Consider the following 20,480-nt stretch of genomic DNA (forward strand, 5'->3'; position numbering starts at 1 on the left):
ATATTTTTTCAAGTTTCAGGTTAACCAATGAGTAACTTAAATATATTTGGAACCTTTTCCATAATAGCAGTGATTTTCAGTTGCTTCCGAATACTTGTACAATCAACTTTTACAAAATTGCCACTGAACATTTTTTGTTTCCGAAAGTAATGGTAATACATATCCTGCCAGCCATAACCCATATATTTTTTTTAGTGGCTCTTGGTCAAAAATAAGCACAATGAACTAACTGCTTCATACAAGCAAGCCAACTAACTGTTCTGCACTAACTCTTCATGTGGAGTTAGTAAAAATGAGGCTTATATTAAGCTACTCCGTGCAAAGGCACTTAAGTACTTTTTTCTATAACTATACATTTTGTTCAAAGTACCACACAGATATATCCACATCACCTCTGCACACCAAATTCAAATACGAAAATCACTGTGTCTGTGAGCATATCCTGCTTCCTGTAGGCACTGCTCAGAAACAGGATAAGCTTGGTTGCTTAATGCCCTGCATTATTAGAGCTATACGCTTTCTTTATTATTATTACTTCCATATCCTCACTAGCCACACACTTCTTGAGAACATTTTGCCATGTAGATGCATTTCTAGTGTCTCCACAGGGAGATATCAGAAGGAACAGGTAAAGCAGTTACTCTCTATTTCTAATTTTTCTACATTAATCTTCATATACATGTATCAGCTGTCGATACCAATTTTGTAGTCAGGGCTCAAATCCAGCAGATTACTCATGACTTCAGAAAAATATTACCTGTTTATCTAACTCTTCAATATAAATCTCAAATATGGATTTTCATCACATTCCTATCACTTTCATGATAGAAAAAGAGCTCAGTAAAAATTAATGTCTCCAGGAGTGATTGATGCCTGGATGACAAAATATCTTCTATTTTCATTTGGGGAGCAAAGTAATTCCAAGATTCTCTCTATGCTCACTGAAATTGATACAGGAAGAATGACATAGTGTCCATTTATCACAAACAGATTTAAGTCTTCCTAACATTCTTAACTTAAAGGAAAAACTTCTAGATTAGAGCAAAATTTAATTGCACACATGACAAACTGAACAAGTCTCTATTTTTACAAGACTTAAAGCAAAAGAACATATAATTTTCATCTGCAGTAGAAAGAAAAAAACAAAATAAGCAAACAAAAACCCACTTTTGATTTTCCTATAATCTATGTCACACCATATACGGCTAGGTATCCAACAAAAAAATCTAGAATACCTTTCCTCAAGCTTAGGTCTATAATTAGAATTAAAGAAAAAGTAAAATGAACATCTGGTCTCATCTGGGGTTTTCTGCAGTCAAAGGACTTGCATGTGAAAAAAAAATCCACCACGTGCATATACGCACACAGTAAAAAAAACCTCCTCCTGCTTCAAACAGCCACATCTTTGCCCTGCTATTTTGCTCCTTAATAAACCTAAAACACATAGCACTGGCTTTAAAAGTCCAGATATGAAGAAATTACCTGACTGTTGCTGTAATTTTTGACATCAGTGAGAATATCCTTCTAGTGTTTATGTTGTATATTTATCAACATTTTATTTTCCTGTTTCCCCTAGAGAGGCATTTGGCTTCCTTTGTTCCATTAGTTATGTAAGAAAGCAACAGAAAAGTAATCACAAGACACAACAAATATGAAAAACATGGTAATATAGTAATAAAAACAAACAGGAAAGTATATGAAAATATAAAGTATAGGAAATTACACCTTAAAACCAGAAAGCAAATATTATGCATATTTTGTCTCTCTAAACAGACTACACATGCTAAAGATACAGGATACTAATTTAGTAACAAAAAAATTTAATTCTGTGCAGCAAGTTGTTTTTTCTTTGGTTGCTTAATCACTTGGGATGGTTTGTTGTTTTTTTTTTTTAAATTCATGCCTAAGAACTACATGTATCTCTACATGTAATCAATCACCGAAATCTATCAAGGAACACGATGCCTATTGTGAAACCACACCGCAGTATGATGCATTCATCAGTGATTTGGGGCAGCAAGGTGCTGACACAACCAAGAAATGCACAGACCACAAAAAAATTTTAGGACTGTTAAACAATTGTAAGAATTGGAAGTGCCCAATACCACTGCAGCATACACAGCAATAAACCACATATCTAGTTTTCGTTCAAGAGTTTTCATCATGTATTTTACAGGGACTTTTTTCAATAGTCTGATAGAGTACATCATTTTCATTCCTAGGTCAGACCTCTACTTGAATTCACCACAAACCCTCAGAACCTTTCACATATACTGTACTTCTGATACTGCTTTCCATATCAAGTTTCTCAACTTTGTTTCCTACAAAAAAAGTCTTAATGAAGACAAAATGACTGGTTACAGTTTCAAACATTTCAGGGCAAATCATCAGATCTGATGAAAATAATTAATTTTACATCAAAAAGTCCTAATTTATTTTTTTTTCTTTTTTAATAAGAAAACTATACAAAAATCCCACTGGATAAGGCTATTTTCCATCTAAAAACTGATTGCTTCTACATGCACTTAACTTAAAAGCTACTTTCATCTTCTGCTGAATTCAATAGTTATACAGTTATACAGGCATGTAAAAAACATGCAAATCTAGTTCAGAGTATTGTGTTCAGAGTAGCAGCTCCAGCTGAATGTAAGCACAAAACCTACGGGATTTGGCTGCTAAAATAAACCGGGTCCATAGTTCATGATAGTCATATTACACTTCATATAGTAAGTGCTCCCTTAGGATATAAAAAATTGAGGTCATGCTCTTGCTTTCTGCTCTTCTTGATTAGTTATTGCTTGTTCTTCAGTAAGCTGCTGTGAAAGATCTACAACAAAAACACATCTGCAGAAAAACAAGTAGGTTACAAATAAGGCAGGTTTCTACAATTCATGTCCTGCAAGCCAGGGTTCAAAATAAACAGCAGATTTGTGTATTACAAAAATGTTTAACTTTAAAACAGGTAGTCATGGGCAGGGGTGGGTGGTGTGTATCCAGACATAAAGAATAGAATTTTCAGGCACAGAAAAGCACACTACAAAGATTGGATACAGAGCAGAAGTTGCAGAAACTGAGTGACATCTTAAATTCAAATGCAATCTTACTTTCAGCTTTACTAAATTTCAAACATGTCCAAATAAGATAAACTGTACAAACTACTGAAAAAGATTTTGGGTTTCTTAATGCATATTCCTCATGAATAAAGTTTAAAATATTGAAAAGAGTAGTGTTTCCTCATGATACCTATACCTGATAACAATCTAGAAATTAATCTATATGTTTGTACACATCTGATCTGATATTAACTGGCACCGATATTATTTGCTCCTGCACAATAGACCCCTCCACAGTCTATATTTTGGATACTTACATTGCATCAGTCATGAGAAAATTAACTTAAAAGAAATTTACAAGTTTCAGTGGTCTACAAAACCAGCAATTTTAACATTTCCTAAGAAAAGAACCAAAAAATTTCAGTCACTAATGTAGTTCAACAGTTTATATTGTTCTTTATTGTGTATGAAACGTGAACTAGACTGGCAAAGTAACTGGGGCTACAAATAATCTTTCCAAAGTAGTAGAGTTTTACTTTCTGCAATGTCCAAGTATTACATCAAGACAGTTTTACACAGCAAAAACCACTATAAATACACACACTAAGCAGTGCAACAAAACTTAAGTCACTGCAGAATCAGAATAAAAATTCTGAATACTGGTGCTGGTTCAATTAAATTTACCATCTGAACTCCCACACCACTAACATTTGTGGATAGTTGTTTTTGTACCAATAGAGAAATATCTGTTAAATGCCAAAAGAACAAATGGAAACATTCCTTCTAAATGCTAGTTACAAGAAACTGATCTCAGAAAAGTGGAAAAAATATGATGGCACAGCTTGTTTCATCATGTCAGCAACTTTCCTTTTCTTTCCGGTCTAAAGTTAAAAAAAAAAAAAAAAAAAAAAAAAGAGATTTGCTTCTATTTAAGGAATTTATCAAACAAAATAGAAATCCTCCAACCAAAGTCCTCAATTTTTGAAATTTAAAGTAATGTAAGGTATAGAATATTTCATCACCCATGTTGTGCCTTCCTGAACTTAATTTATATGAATCATTACATGTTCCAGAGAAGTTTACTAATCAGTAGTCAAAGCAAGGAATACAGTTTTAAACTACATTTTTAAAATGGTATTTTAGTCAACATACAGTAACAAAATTTTACATACTTTACTTTAAATAGTAGTGGCATCAAAACTCATTTTCACTAGTTAGTAAAATACATAATAAAAGGACCTTTAGCTGTAAGGGCAGAATACTATCTAAACTCAGGGACAAGTAACAAAAACATAAAATTACCAACAGGAAAATTAAGTTTCATCCCTGGTAGCCGATCCAATATCACCTTCATTCCTGCTTACATTTTCAGGGTTTGCAATCAAGGTCATATGAAAAGGGTTTCGAAAAGGAACAAAGTCTGTAATAACACAGAAGCATGCCTTTCTCCAGTGAGATAGACAGCAATGCACAGAAATTCTCATACAACTGTCCCAGCTGAAAAAAGCATCCATAACTTTTTTCATTAACTGTCATCCACTTTGAATCAAGTCTGTTTTTATTAAAAAGCTTTATAGGAAAAATATTTAATGAGAAATAAATCGCAAACCCACAAATGTAGCATTAACTATACCAAAAGCAAACAACTCAACAATTTTATCTATTAAAAAAATAACCCAACACTATTGGAACAAACAGCAAAGAAAGAAACTGACCAGACAGAAACAATCTTAACACAAATTAATAGTCTCACATACTGGAATCACATAAGTGATTTCAAAGAAAGCTATTCCTAAGGCTTAAGGTAACCACAGGCCTAAACCCTTTACTGGACACAGAGCCCTCACGACATGAGAAATTCAAATTCAGTGTGCAGAAATCAATCCAAGTAGCAAGTAAATAAGATGACTACATTGTCAGTTTGGTTCTACATAGAAATACAGTGTCAGAACTTCTCTAAGACTGATATCAATCCTATTGGTCCATGGCACCGGACTAAAAATAAATCTTTATAGTTAAATACTCTATTAACAAATCAGTATACCAGACCACCTCATCATTCATATTTAAGGATGCAATAAATCTGTGTATTCAAACACTAACCATTATTGTGAAAATTAAGACTTGGCACTCAGTCTTATTTTCATTGCATTACTAAGACATTTAAGGAAATAAGCATGCCATTTTTCTAGTGTAGTAAAACACAGATTCCTAGAAATTAGCTAGGAATCAATCCCATATAGATAAAAGAACTGGATAAATTCCAATTCTCCAAATACACTCACATATTTAGGCTGCCTATCAAGGTAACTAGACATCAATGAGCTAAGAACTCTGGGTACTCAGATGCCTTTGGATGCATATATTCTCACTAATTGTGCTGTTCCATTCACACAGAAAATCATGAAACAATACTCATATAATCATAAAACAGTGATTTTTTTTTCTTTTCAAATCCTTTATGTAATTCTTAAGCTTTCTCCCTAGAGTGCTGATTTAATTTCTGTGTGCAAGAAACTAAATGGAGAAGAAACAAACTGAAAAATAATAATAAACTTAGAAAGAGTAAATCAAAGGATGATACGGAATAATTTTTTCATATTTGTGCTACCTAGTTTTAACTTTAAAACAAATGTTATTGGGGTGGTGCAGTACAATTTTGTATTTACCAAAACGTTAGAGTATTCTGCTGTTGCATAAGCCTTCACACATTTTTTTCAAACTCTTCTTAGAACACTAATACATAAGTGTTTGAAAAATATTTCAGGATTCTTCCCTGTCCTACAAATCTACTTGGCAGCAGAGATCCCAAGGCAGTCATTACAAATACCTGTTCTTAACAGCACAAGCCAAAAATCACTCAGAACAGCTATGCAAAGCTAAATAACAGTATCAGCTCCTTAACTAATTTTATGCTGCTGGAGTGAAGCCCTTAACCTCCTCTTAATGACTTATAACTGGATTATTTCTTAAACCCTTTCCTCTGTGAACAACCTACAAAGTTTACAGGACGTTTTCCCTGACAAACTGACCTGGTTTATAATAGAACTTAAGTACATCATACCTCTTAAAAAAAAAAAATTAAATAAAATTACAAAAGTACCTACGTATTTTGAAAAGCAGTAAGTATTATCTAAGAGTCACGGTTAAATTCCACAAAATACACACTCAAATAAAACACTCTTGTTACAGATACTTAAGCAAGCACATCATTCATCCAAATCCTACTTCAAGAAACTTAATCTTGCAGGAGGCAAGAAGGAAGACTTCAGATTCATAAAGTCCACTGTCAGAAAGGACAAAAGTATTCCAACTCTGAACTTTCATTCAAAGTTTCTATCTCAAATAGAATGATAGAAAATTCTTCCAAATGGTCTAAGCGATGATAAGATCTGGAATTGTAATCTGAATTAATACTCAAATTTTTTTAGATAAGAAGTTCTATTTCTGATACAATGCAACTGTACTGCACAGATGTCCACTAATTCAAGTTCAAAAAGGACAGGATGTTTACATGTTTACTAACACTACCCCCAAAAAGTGTTCCATGGCTGGTGCTGTTGACCTTCAGAGTTTATAGTCCAATGCATTTAATGGATTAAAACAGAAGAGATCTGGACTATTTAAGTTCAGGAGGAAAAAAGTTCATTCTTCTCCCTGTGTTATGGTTACAAGCCAGGGAATGCAGCTATAGTGGTGAATATCAGGTCATCACCAGAAGCCACTCTTCCACCCAGCACAGAAAGTTGAAGAGGGGGTTTACTGTGGATTGGAGCTGCTCTGCTGGTAACTCCCCTGCTGCCAGGACTGCAGGAAAGGCGGGAGTCACTGCCTCGTCACCACTTCTTGCCACCAGCACCGCAGGGAGAGGCAGGGACTGTGGTCACTGCTGCCACCTCCAGTCAGCATTTTCCAGCAGCATAACTCATCTCAGATGAAAGAGTTTTCCAGGTTTGCTTTGCCCCATCTTTCTGTTGTATTGTGGCTGGGAGGAGGGCATACAACCATGGAAACTCATCTGCCATATTGTTTCCTTTGTTCCCCAAAGCCACATGGCCCAGCCTGAAGCGCCCACTATTTCGTCTCGCACGGGGGTTGGGAGCTGTAAAATGATTCCTGCCTTGTTTATTTAAGCCATGTCCTTTGTATCTCTGTGGTTGATGGTATTTTTTGCCTTGTCAGTAAACTGTTATTTTTTCACTTACAACTCCTCACATTTTTCCTCTCTGTATTGGTGGGGAATAAATGGGTAAAGGTTTCATTATATTGGGAGTTCCCATCCCCATATTTGTCTTTGAACCAAGCCACCCTTTTTTCCAAGTCCCTCATACTAGATACATAAAAATAAATTTGAACAGGTGTAAAGAAGGCATAAAATCACTCATTCTTGCCTAAAGCCTCCAAGCAAGAACACTACTAATTAAGATGTTTATGGGAATGACCAGAGACTTGAACCTGGCTTTAAAGTTTGAATAGACAGGGACATTTATCACTGTGACCAGTGTCAAAGTGATGCCTAAAATTCCTGCAAAAAGGCACTCAAAACAACATTAGTGGAGAAAGATAGAGAAGTACCTTTATTTATAAGCCTCTAAGTGCACACCATGAAACATGCACACATATGATCAGGGATGCTACAGTTATTATAACCTCCAGCCATTAGCATATATACATGTATGTTATCTATAGCCAACCTGGCATACCAATTTCCTCTGGTGCCCATCCTTAGAGACTGCCCCTTGGGGAGGATCTGTGCACACTCTGTTTTTTTGTCTACAAGCTATCTTGCATATTTTTCTTCAAAATACCATGTCCTTGGCAAAGCATGAGAAAGTGTGCAGTGATTTCCAAACATCACCTAAAAATGTGAGCAACCCAGGAAAATCCATGTAACCTATATAATTTTAAAAATCTACAAAATATACACTAAAATTTTTAGGCAGCAAAAGAACTCCCCATATCGAGAAAGTACATGCTGAAAATTCCTACAGTTGACATAACAGCAATTAAATTCTGACTTTCATTTCATCCTACCCTCGGTTTCCAATTTTCTGGTGCACCTTATACAAGGAAAGAGATGTCAAATATTTTGATTTAGAGAAAATATTTAAACATACAGAACCTGACCTTTGTGTTGCCTAGGCAGAGGAGGGAAATAACAAATAGTTTAACAGATTTCTGAATAAAGATAAGGAAAAATAAAAATGTTGGAAATATCAAGTGATCCAGTAGCTTTGCAAGAAAGAAAAGCTGAGGCGGGTGTAACAGAACTTCACTTAAGACAAGTGAAATAAGCAGAATATACCATAACAGGAGCAGAGAATAAACCACAGACTTTAAAAGGTTTAGTTAGAATTATACTATGGTATGTGTTACCTAAAGCAGCTTTTGATTTGCTCTGCCTACAGATCTGCACCTTACTTTGAGCATCTAAGAATTAACAATACTAGATGATCAAAACTATTGTAGCACCAGATAAAAGAAAGAATCACTATGTAAATCCACCCTGGTGCTTCGCTTTGCCATACACTCTATGATTTCCCACAGAATTAACCCATGCAGCAGATGCTTTAATACCTCTGACAAAATAGGTTATTCATATTTAGTTTTCAACAGTATTATTATATATAAACAGTATTATTATATATAAATGTATATGTATATAAATGGCCTTTCTGATACTGGAGGGAAATCGTACCTCAGTAATACTGTCCTGCTGTGCACTGTGCAGCTTTTTCTATGTCTGTCTGTATTTTTTTTTCTGCTTAGTGATGTCACCCTCCCATTTAATTGAGCTCCTGTACTGTTTGACACAATGCAACATGGGATTCGGCTAAAGGGGAAAGCAGAGTGATGATGCAACATGCAATTCACTCTAGGAGCCTGGCATGTGAAGGCAGCACAGAGGCACCTACTTACAACTCCATGAAGCAATACTGCAAATCAATCAGACACAGAGTTTACATACACAAACAGAAATCTCTGCAGATGAATTAGTCAAAATTAAATACTCTCATTCAAGTCAGTGAAACAAAGATTGTCTTCTACCCGCACATCATAAACGGCTCAAAGTGGGGAGGTAAAGTGCACAAAATAAAAACAAGTCACAACATAGGAAGGAAAAAATGCACTAAAAAGGGAAATAAAATCCCCAATCAAATCCAGTAGCTTAACAAATAAAATAAACAATGTTTTCACTGTATTTCATAAGCAGCAACAAATTCAGAATTCCCTTATACATAATAAAGCAAAAGTAAAAATTAAACCTACACACAACAATCTTGATATTTATTCCACTTTAGACCACTAGATAAGATCTAATGAAAATACGTTATTGCATGGATGACTTAGTTTGTTCTCCAGTTCAAGTATGCTTTCTTTCCATTTTTCAAAGATGCAAAATATATCCAGAAGTCTGTTGTGTAGATTTAATTCTCAAACAATTATTTTAAATAAGGAGACCAGCATAACTGCACATCTCACAAACATAAGTGAACATATTCTCAGTGACGTCAACTTGACAAGACTCCATGCAAACTGAGTTCAGATCCAGTATAAAACATCATCCTAGAGACATTCACAGTGAAGTTTTGATAAAGTTGGGGGAAAAAAGCAACCCTAAAACTTCAAGCAGAAGTATTTAACTTCCTGCAAAACTTCTTAGAAATACACTACTTGAACAACTGCCGGTGAGAATTCAGACATTATAGGGTTAGCTGACTACACATCACTGATGTTTTTCAAATTATAACTAACTAAGCAGTAAGAAGATTCTTTTCTTCTCTTTTTTTCTTTCATTTTCCTTCAACCAACCACTTCTCTTGATAAACACCAGGCATAAAATAATAAAATCACAATGTCTTTTGTTTCATCCCTATGCTTGATTACTCTTGGCAGATTTTTGGTCTAATGAGCAAGTTGTTTGGCTAAAGCTACCCAAGTTAAGCAACTGAAAAATTCAGTTGTCAAATCTGAAAATACATGTACTTCATTTTCAAGCTTAAATTTGTTTTATTGCAGTATAAATAAATGATGCACATTGAAATATTTTAACTCATTTGTAGAGATAATAATTTTACAGCTACAGAAATTTTAGCTGCAACTAGTAAATTTTTTCAATAAAAAAACTTATTTCTGATGAAACTAAGCAAGAAGAGGATCTGTGCATGTAGAATTGTGTGTGCAAATTACTAACCTTTACCTACATTACAATAAAAACAAATATCTGTGCAAAAAAACAGTATTATACAGATGCTGTTAACAAGATGAACATTTTATTACTAATAATGTTGGACAGCAACTTGCAATATTTTAGAGAAGAGATTTCCTAACATTTGTGCTGTTGAGTAGTGTAACTATACTCAAACTGGGCTGGGAAGTCTCAGTCCAATCCTTTGTAAAAAAATTCAAGATTCCCTTACTTTCCAGCTAAAGGAGTATCTGTTTGACAAAAAAGATCTTTTTATAACTTTAACTATGTAAACTGCTTCATAGAATAATTTCATAAATTTTATAAAGTATTTTTGATATCTTCTTCTACCTTTCTTGGAGAAACTGGGAGTTCAAACACACATTTCCTTGAAAATCTCTTGATGTTTGTAGCAATACTTCTCTTGTGACAATTATAGGCATGTAAAAAAGGGATAATTCTTCCAGTCAATGAACTGAAGGTATTGCAGACAATTGCCTCACAAGTCTGAGATACAAATTCAGAATTATTATTTGATTCTGCAGACCACAAACATTGTTAAACACGTGTCACTCCCAGTATATACTCAAAAATGATCTGTAATCAAAGGGATATCAAAATAGTGAGGTAAACCCACAGACATGATGACCTATAAAATACTGCTAATATTCTGTGAAGCATTTTGCTGCTCAGAATAAGGGATACAAAGAGTAAAATCTCTTTAAATTTTTATTGATCCGAGGAACCAGTTAGCATATGCATATGTGTATGCGCCCTGAATTAATTTATTATTAAGAAAACAACAAACCCAACAGCTCAACTTTTCCATGTGCTGAACATCCAACACTCTACAACATTAGCACTTTAGAACCTTCCAGAAAAATGTTATTTATTGTCTTCAAAAAAGTTATGTTACTCAAAAACATCTTCAACTTACACAAGCTTGCTACAATCTAAACCTAGAAAACTTGGAGGAAAAAAGTGATAGTTTCATGTGCCCTAAGAAACCATGATTTTTACACAGGAAGGAAAGGGGGGAAAAAAGAAGAAAAAGAGAGGAACTGTAAACATTCAGCATAAAAGTAAGCAAAGACAGGTATGGTAGCTCTTGTCCTAACCATGAGGCTGTGTAGTATCCAGTTTAGAGAAACACATTCAGTCCTAGGGAAGAACGTGTCTTTATTAGTTAAATCTGCAGACAAAACTACATAATTAATACTACTTCTGCATATCCCTCCCTCTCCATCTTTATGAGACTACATCTGCTGATCTCAGAGCAGAATCTCATGATTCATCATCGTGTTGCACTTAACTTGTTACTACATTTAAGTTGTTCCTTAAAGTAACTCCAAGGGAAGTTTTAGTTTTGGTCACATATCCCTGAATCTTACGAGAAGATATTTTCTTTTCAGAAGGCCATAAGTATCAGTGGATATCACATGAAGAATCAAGTGCGTCTTTCCTTAACATAATGAGTCTTTCTCTTGACAGGGTGAGGAAATTCTGTCCATTCATGCAAGTACCAGCATTTGTCAAAACAGGACCTTGTAACTGCCTACCAAGAATTCCTGAGTAAAGTTAGATACATTCAACTGTAAAATAAAATAAGTACATGGATGAAAAATTAAACAGCTTAACAGTGTAGGAAATGCTTGATTTATTAAGATTTAGAAAAACAGATATGCACTTAGCGTGCTTTAATCCAGTTCACATATGAAATACTGTGCACTATTTGCAGCACACTGAGCAATTTAACAGCCCTTTGCTGGCTTTGGGATGTATGAGCTCTTCACGTTCATGCTTTTTTGTTCCTGGATGTTGGAAACAAGACTGCCTACCTAATCCCCAGTACACTTAAAGACTTGAACACCAGATTAAGAGAACAAATATCTCTCTCTTGGTGATTATCTTAATGAAAATTCTGAAGCTATTTCTCCATCTTCCTTAGGATTTGAACTGGCTTGTATTCCAACATCATTTGTGATTTTGCACATAAAAGTAATTGGCCCCAATTGCTAAAAATGCACACAAGAAAATGCTATGAAGATGGTAGAACAGAATTCCTTTTCAACAGCACATTAATATTAAAATAAAAAAATAAAAATAAAAAAATCAAGCGCCCATCCTAGTCATTGTCATATTTGGGGCAAAGAACGAAGTACTTACAGATCAGATCAGTATGAATTTAGATGGTATTCTTCCTTATTCTTCTGCAAAACAGTGTAAATTTGCTGCCTAGATCATCTGGGAATATTGCAGCTAGTTAATTCCCTCACACTGCAGGTCTTAGAGATTAAATCTTCATCTGTGCCAGTAGCACACAGTTAAGATTCGTGAAACCTGAAATGCTTTTGCTGAACTAGAATTTTTGGACGTAATGTAATCTGTCAGGATAAAAGTTAATGAGCCACTATATACAGGCAAGAGTATTATCAAATCCAATGGTCTACTCTGGCCCTAAACTATATGAATACAGAGAGTTCTCAGAGTTTGATCAGGACTTTCTAAAACTGACCAAATTGGTTAGCTTAGTCTTTTGCAAACAGCTTATAGGGCACTTCAGTGGATTCTTGACATTGCTGCTTTAAGTGCCTGTGCTGGTTTAAAGGTAAACTGGCAGGAGAAACAAACCCAACACAAAACAGATTATAAATCAAGAGTTACAATTTAATAAAAATATTACAGTAAATGCAATGATACAAAGAGAAATTGTTTTTAACCCACACAACCAAGAAGTATAACTCAGGCCCCTGGGGCACAAACAAAATGGTGTTCATTAGCCCCTGTGCTGAGTCCCACATGGTTTCCCCGAGTCCAAAGTAAAATGGAAGGAAAGAAAAAAAATAACCTGTTGGTGCAGATGATGGTCACAATCTGGTCAAGAGTGGTGGTTGCAGTCCTGTCAAGGTTCTGGTCCTCCGGATCTGACAAAAAGGTTCCAGAGGTCTTCAAACCCCAAGATTATGCACCCTCTGGTCCAGGTGGGAACGCCCAGTCCCTCCCCTAGGGTGGGGAGTTGCACAGTGGGTGATCTGACTCTGTGAGTTGAGGGGTATTTTTGGAATCGATGGCCCATTAGCAGACATGAACCCTCAGGCTGGGTGTGAAAGTGCTAATGACTTCCTGGAGGGGAGTTATCACAGCTCTTATCTCACAAGCATCTTTAACACCCAGCTTAAATCCTGAAGGGTCAGGTGTGCCCCAGGCAGCTGCTACAAATGGCCCATTGTTAACAGTTCATGGCAAACGATTAGAAGGTGTAGAATACACAGCTTTGGTCACACCCACACAGTGATAAACTGGTCCCACCTGCTGAACTAGGACAGTGTCAATCAATTGATTGTGCTTATAAGCATCAGTGTTTGGGTTTTCTCACAAAGTGGTATTTCAGTTAACAACATAAGACCTGCCAAATCTGTAAAGATACAGGCATCATTGAATACATATCCCACGATCTTCATATTAATGACTTTCTTCTGTTTTAAAGAATAGCTGTTAAAGTACAGGTAATTTTTCATATGCAGTAGCATGTAACAAGGAGTAAGTTCTGTTACACAGATATAACAACTGGAATGAATTTCATCATCAAGTGCAGGCCCCAGTGTAAGTGTACTAAATAGAATTATCTGATGACTTGCAGAACTTTTTTGAGAGACCTTGAACAAGCTGCAAATTGACAAGTCTCTTTCAAGCCAATGATTGCATACCACATGAGAAAATAAAAAAATAATTCATAACAATTTTCTGAGCACAGTATCAAACACTGGACAGTCTTTAGTAACAGAAATACCAGAAAGTTTAAATTATTTAACTCTTTTAAATCCATTTCCTTACTGTGTTCTGTTAAAGCAGCTGTTTGCAAAGATAATAGCAGAACAGTGAAATCACATCCTCATTGTAATGTGAAAGCTTTGTCATGGGTTAAAATTTCATACTCCCTCTCCTTGTGTCCTGTCCAAGGTTGCTACCTGATACCATACCACCTTTTTTAAGATAAATCATTAATTCCTACACAATTTTCCCTACTGTAATCTATCAGTGTGAAATAAGGTAAAATGGGAAAGTAAAAGGGAAAAAACATTAAAAAAACAAATCTAACTAATAACTACAGATCATTCACATCAGGTAAGAACACCAAGTGAAGCTTTGAACACTGATACTATGAACCACAAATTTTTCTCTTTCGGAAATTAAACTTCAAGAAATAAGAAAATTACAGGAATTTTAAATACAGTATGCAGATATCTTACTAACAAGTTATTTTTATGTACTGATAGGAAAAAGAGAATATTTTCAGACTAACACCATCAATTCTTTCTTCCATCTTTACCACTTCTATTACTTCAAAATAATTGACACATTTGATGTAACTAGCTGCAGAAAAGAGAAATAATAGCTTGGATTAATATGCCTGCAAGCCTTCGCCAGTTTTCAAGTGCAACTCCATCAAACAGCCACTGAGTTTAAGTAGTTATGTGTTGTGTCTATGTCATGTCCATGTGTCATGATTCATGGCGTGTCCACATTGTCTCTGGCACCCCTTCCCTGCCCCAAGATACACTGAATGAAATAAGGAAATCTTTGAGCATCTGGGTATGTTTTTGGAACCTAGCTTTAGAGCAACTCAGGTATTCAAGTATAAGGAAACTTTAATTCTAACAAATGTATTTCTAATTCTGCCCATATTCCACTGTCTTCTATATTCAACTCCCCCCTTACAATGTATCTCTTAGACATCTTTCATTTCTGATTGTAAATGCAAGACAGCCCATGCAGTTGCTGTTACTGTTACCATCTATTTGTGTATTACAAAGCTATTTATACTACACTATAATAACCACAGATGGCTAGAGTCAATCCCAATAAGATTTAATGGAAAGACAAGAGAAGACTGGGTATCCATATCCACTAAATAACCTACAGCAAATAAAATAAAGATTATTCTTCCGAGAAAGGAGATAAAGATAAGATGAAACAATGTTATCAGCTTTACTTTAGATTATAAGGGCAATCTAAGGAAAAGTACATTACCATTTACTTAACTTCTAAACCTTAGCTGTATAAAGAGCTTCCAAGTTAATGCCTTCTGAGAGACATTTAAGAGTTCAATGTTAACAATAGTTTGGGATTAGTAGAGTCTGCCTTTTCAGATAAAAAAAATATTTTTCACTAAAAAAGGACAGCAAAAACAGACCATAAAAAAAGTAACCACATGAAAGAAAAAAGAAATCTGTACTTGAAAAGCAATTAAAAGCACATATAAAAATCAGAGGCCTTTGTCTACAATACAGAAGAAAATTTAAGATTTCCATTACTGCTTCCCATTATAATTTGCCACGTTCAACTTAGTTATGAACAATTCAACAGCTTCTTGTATTTCCTTAATTAAAATTAATACAAATTCCTAACACTTTTCTCTCATTTTAAAGTTTAAAATAGTGGTCAAGTCCTTACTAGTCTCATTTCAAAGATAGCAGTTACAAGCGTAGATACAAAACACTTATTCTTTCTGTCAAACTTCCTAGGCTTCAAAATTTTTCAATGAAATAAGTAATGAACAAAAATGACTGATACCGCTTTAGAAGTGCTGGTAACAAGTTTCAACTAACAAACTGGCACATAGAAAAAACTCAATGCCTTATTTGAAGAAGTAACTAATTTATTACAAGTTTGTGCTTTAACTTAGGCCTAAGACAACATAAAAAGGAAGGTAATCTTTCATGTTTTACAATTCTATTCTTTCCTATTTTCATAATCACAACATATGTACGTAGTAAAAGACTTACCATATCCAGTAATAAGGAAAGAGGTATGTTTTTTTTTCTAACCCTGAACCATAAAATGCACAGCAGAAATAAGACTACCAGACCTATTTTCACAACTAATGAGTTAACATGAATGAGTTAACAATGAGTGCTGCACTGCCCAATCCTAATTTGTCAGTATTCTCCTAAGTACATTCACAATCCTTCACAAACAAGGAGGCTTCTTCCCCTCTTCTGTTCTTGTTGAAAAGAAATCCTTCTCCTTTTCAAATAAAGTTACTGGCACTCCACTCTGGAAACATGAAAACCTTCCAAATATTTACAAGGTTATCACACACTGAAGTGCAAAGAGCTTGTGATGAATCGATTTTAAAACTGCCTTTGGCTTTCTTGGTTGTACAGCTCTGCTATCCAGAGCTGGGCAGAGATGCTCTGCTCACAACAGTCACATACAGTTGGTGGGGAGTTTAGTTGAGGTGCAGTGTGGGGGCAGTGTTTGTTTCTAAGAAGCCTTAAACCTCCAAAACAGACAAGAGAATCATGAATGGTACGGAGACCTAGTATTTGATCCATCTCCTTCCCAAACACAGAGGTTTTCACTAATGTTGAAAAACATATTCTTAAAGTATTTACAAAAGACTCATCTGGGAAGTCAACATGAGCTGCGCAAACTTGCCACGTTGTAGAAGGCAATACATTTAATGGTCAATGCAAGAACACTTCACAGTAAAGCAGAGTAAAAGGGAGTATTACCAATGCAAACATCCTCTTCTCACTGATTGGTTTAAGGCCTGTTACTTAAATTTTCTTCTGTCTTCTTTACCTTTGATAAGTGTATTAGCATGGTAGGATGGTAGTTAACACTCTGGTACAATGTGATTTATTACAAGAATCAACCAATCATATTATTTCATAACAATACTATGCCATAGTTGAGGAGTTTATTGATCATTTTAAATTTGAAAATACAGATATCACTTAATTTCTATCTCTTTGAAAAGAAAAAGTAAAAGCAACTAATAAGCAAGTTAGATCCTAAATAACTCTTGAAGCAGCAAGTAAAATTTACTGTATACAACACAGTCTTTTTAATAACAAATGCAAGAGACACAGCTTACAAATATCAGTTATTATAATTAGTTACACTCTATGGAATGTTACTTCACAGAATTTTAAAGAAATAAAAATTAAATTTTCTGAGAAGTCTGAAAAACTTTCAACTAGTGATACAGAAGACAGCTACAGTTATACACTATTTTTTCCAGCTGACTGTAATGACCACATAAAATAGACAAAGTGATTACAAATGACAAAGCCATTGTGTTTTGCTCTAGGATTAATAATACCACCAATATTTGGAAACAAGTCAGAAAGAGAATAAAAAATAATTCCTATATTTTGTTCTGCTCCACAGATTTACACCGCTATGAGTAATGAAGGTCCCGTAGATAAGAATTAGGATGTTCCAAGTAGGACAGTATAAATGTAATGTCATTACTCAATCACATTTTTTAAAAAGAATAATCTCTGTGTCATACAAACTGTGGCTTATACATATATATACAAAATTTTATCAAATGTCTAATGCAATCATCATAGGTAAGACCATTAGCACAAAGCATCATAAATATAACAAAATATGAATGAAGGTGATTTCCCTAACAGCATCTACTGCAAAGGCTCAATTCCCAAGCATGAAGTAAACACACACATCAGCTAGAATCTCCCAGCACTGTGACACCACTGGCTACCACAGCAGGCTAACCAGGCAGCTTGGAAAACACATCAACCCAGAGAATTATTTTAGTGACAGATGTTACTAGTTGCAGCTACTAAGTAACTGGACTGCAGCAGCGCCAAGATTGGGTTAAAAACTTGTCCTCTCCAGGTACTTCCGGCAAAAGTAAACATATGCTTATATATAACTCAAAACATTTGACCTGCACTACACCTTAACAGAGTTGATATTTGACATATCAAGAATACGTTTTTCTACCCCCATCTTTAAGATAGAAAGTCTCCTATTTAAAAATTAGACCATTCTCAATTTTTGCACAAGAAAAAGATGTGAGAACGTAGCCTCTAACATGTATCTAGCCTCCCACTGTTACATGTTAAGGCACAGTTCTTGCCTAGACCTATTTCATTATTTTCAACAGATTTGTCAGAATGAGCAAGACCTTTCAAGAGAATTGAAGAGTCACAGTTCTGCCTGCACAAAGTACTGAAAAGATCCTGGCTAATATTCTCATGTTAATAACACTTATTGACAAAACTGGCATTTTAGATGATCGTTAAGAGAGCTAGGTTTGGGGTTTGGGGTTTGGGGTTTTGTTTTTATAAATAAAAAAATTACATCCTATTAGGTTCTTGCTAGGGTTCCCTTTCTGAATGACCCTGTTCTTTCTCACTGCGATCTAAAACTCCTAAGAAATCGAGCCAATGAGCCAGAAGTCAGAGTCATTATCTTTCACATTAATCAGTCCTGTCAGTTAAGTCTTAAGTTAAGCCTTTAAATACTTCTTTTCACACCAGAATTCCATCTTACCCTTACATCTGTAGAGTATTTAAAGCCCTCAAAATATACCCTGCTCTGACCAGAGAATTAAATTACAATCACAGGTCTTGCATACTTTTATTTTGATTTTAACTCTGCAAGATAGTTACCCTTACATATGTTTAACATGTTGTTGTCCCAGTCATTAACAGAAGGCCACATTTGAATCACTAATTAAACTGCTAATCACAATTTCAAACCCAACAAATTACAGTCATACAAGTATATTTACTAAATAAATAAAAATGTAGGATGTTAATAAAACTTCATCATGTTTTATTTAAGGATGATAATTGACCAATGCTCCTTACAAGTAAAATATTTTTCTACTGCATTCTTGTGCAGGTAAATTAACTTGTAATTTTAACTTTTTTACTCTTATATTTTATGAAATACTGAAAACTATCCCTGCTTTAAAGAGAGAGCCTTGTGACGTATCAATCATTCATAAATACTCCAGATCAAGTACCAATGACCAGGACATAAGCATTCTGCACAAGAAATAAAAGCATATTCCTCGCTGAAGTATCAGCCTTATAAAACTTAAATAGTGTAAAAATAAATAAGCCAGCATATTTGTAAATTGCCTTAGAAGAATCAGTATGCACTACTTCCTCAAAGCAGTCACTTTTAAAACCCTTGAGGACACCTACTTGTCACAGAATAAATTATCTGGCTAATATCCAATATTACAGTACATGTCTGCGGGCACCCAGGAGACAGGCATTAGAGAGCACTTAGCTTCCTCAGCTTTGCAGGGTAGTCCTTACATAAATTACTTTGCCCAACTATAAAACCTAACTGATGTACTTATTTTGAAGTTTTCCAGCAGTAACCTTTAATCCTAAAACATTTACGTAGCACCACATGTTGGTTTACAGTCACTAAAGCACAGCACACTGCAAAGCTATTTTTCACATAAAACGTAAGTTCTTTTAAGATATTCAAGGGAAACAAAAACATGTGACTACTAATGGAGTGTTTCCAAACACTAAAATTATGCTGTTTAATAACAACTATTGAGAAAATAAATTCTCCCACAACTCTAACAGTAGCTCTTCTTTCCTAGTTGCTTAACATTAATAGCCAAGTTTGCACCCCACATGCAGGACAGATAAAATCTAGAAAACATATGCATCACAAGTCATCCCAGGGCTCAGAAAAATAAGAGACTTCTTGGAGACAGTTACTTCAGTTCACCATAGCAAACAAACCACAGCAACCAGCAGCACAAGAAACCTGTTGCCTCTTAAGCTGCAAACCGAATCAACGCTTTACTCCAAATCAAAGAATTCCAGGAGGCAAAACAGTAAAGAGAAAATTATTTTGCATGGTTGGAATTCAGATTTTTAAAAGCGCCACCAAAGGACGCAGGATACTGGATGATCAAAGAAAATCCTTTCCACTGAAAAAAAAACCGTGAAAGGACTTGTGAATATTGATTGTGTTTCACTGAACTTGCAGCAAACAGAGACCGAATCAGGCGCCCAGGCGAAGCACCCTGGAGGACAGAGGCACCTTACAGCGGCAGGTTTCGTAACCGATTGATCCGGGTCAGGCTGGGGCTGGTGCTCAGGGGCTCCGAGCAAGGCGCTCCGGGCGCTCCGCGCACACGCTCCCAGCCTGATCCCGCAGCTCCCGCACACGGGCCGCGCCCCCCGCACACCGCCGGCCGTGAGCGCTGCCCCGCTGCCCTCGCCTGTCCTGCCGGCACTTTGACAGCGGCACGGCGAGGCGCGGCAGTGACGCCCGGCACCCGCTCCAGGTGCCCGGGCAGGAGGGAGGGAGAGAGGGAGGGAGGGAGACAGGGGTGTTCTGCCCCGGCCAGCACTGGCGGAGCGGCAGCGCGAACCCGAGCCCGAGCCCCTGCCCCCGGCCCGGCCCTGCGCCCCCACCGCATCCCGGCCCGCAGCCCC

At 35.8% G+C, this 20,480-nt stretch overlaps 1 protein-coding gene across 4 annotated transcripts in view; it reads right to left on the minus strand.

The window, feature by feature from the left end:
• The window catches only part of SPOCK3 (SPARC (osteonectin), cwcv and kazal like domains proteoglycan 3), a 180,315-nt gene that overhangs the window by 158,687 nt on the left and 1,148 nt on the right, over positions 1-20,480 (minus strand). The gene's annotated exons all lie outside the window — the stretch shown is intronic.

The sequence above is a fragment of the Pithys albifrons genome, chromosome 5 (genome assembly GCF_047495875.1).
Source record: "Pithys albifrons albifrons isolate INPA30051 chromosome 5, PitAlb_v1, whole genome shotgun sequence".
NCBI lineage: Eukaryota > Metazoa > Chordata > Aves > Passeriformes > Thamnophilidae > Pithys > Pithys albifrons.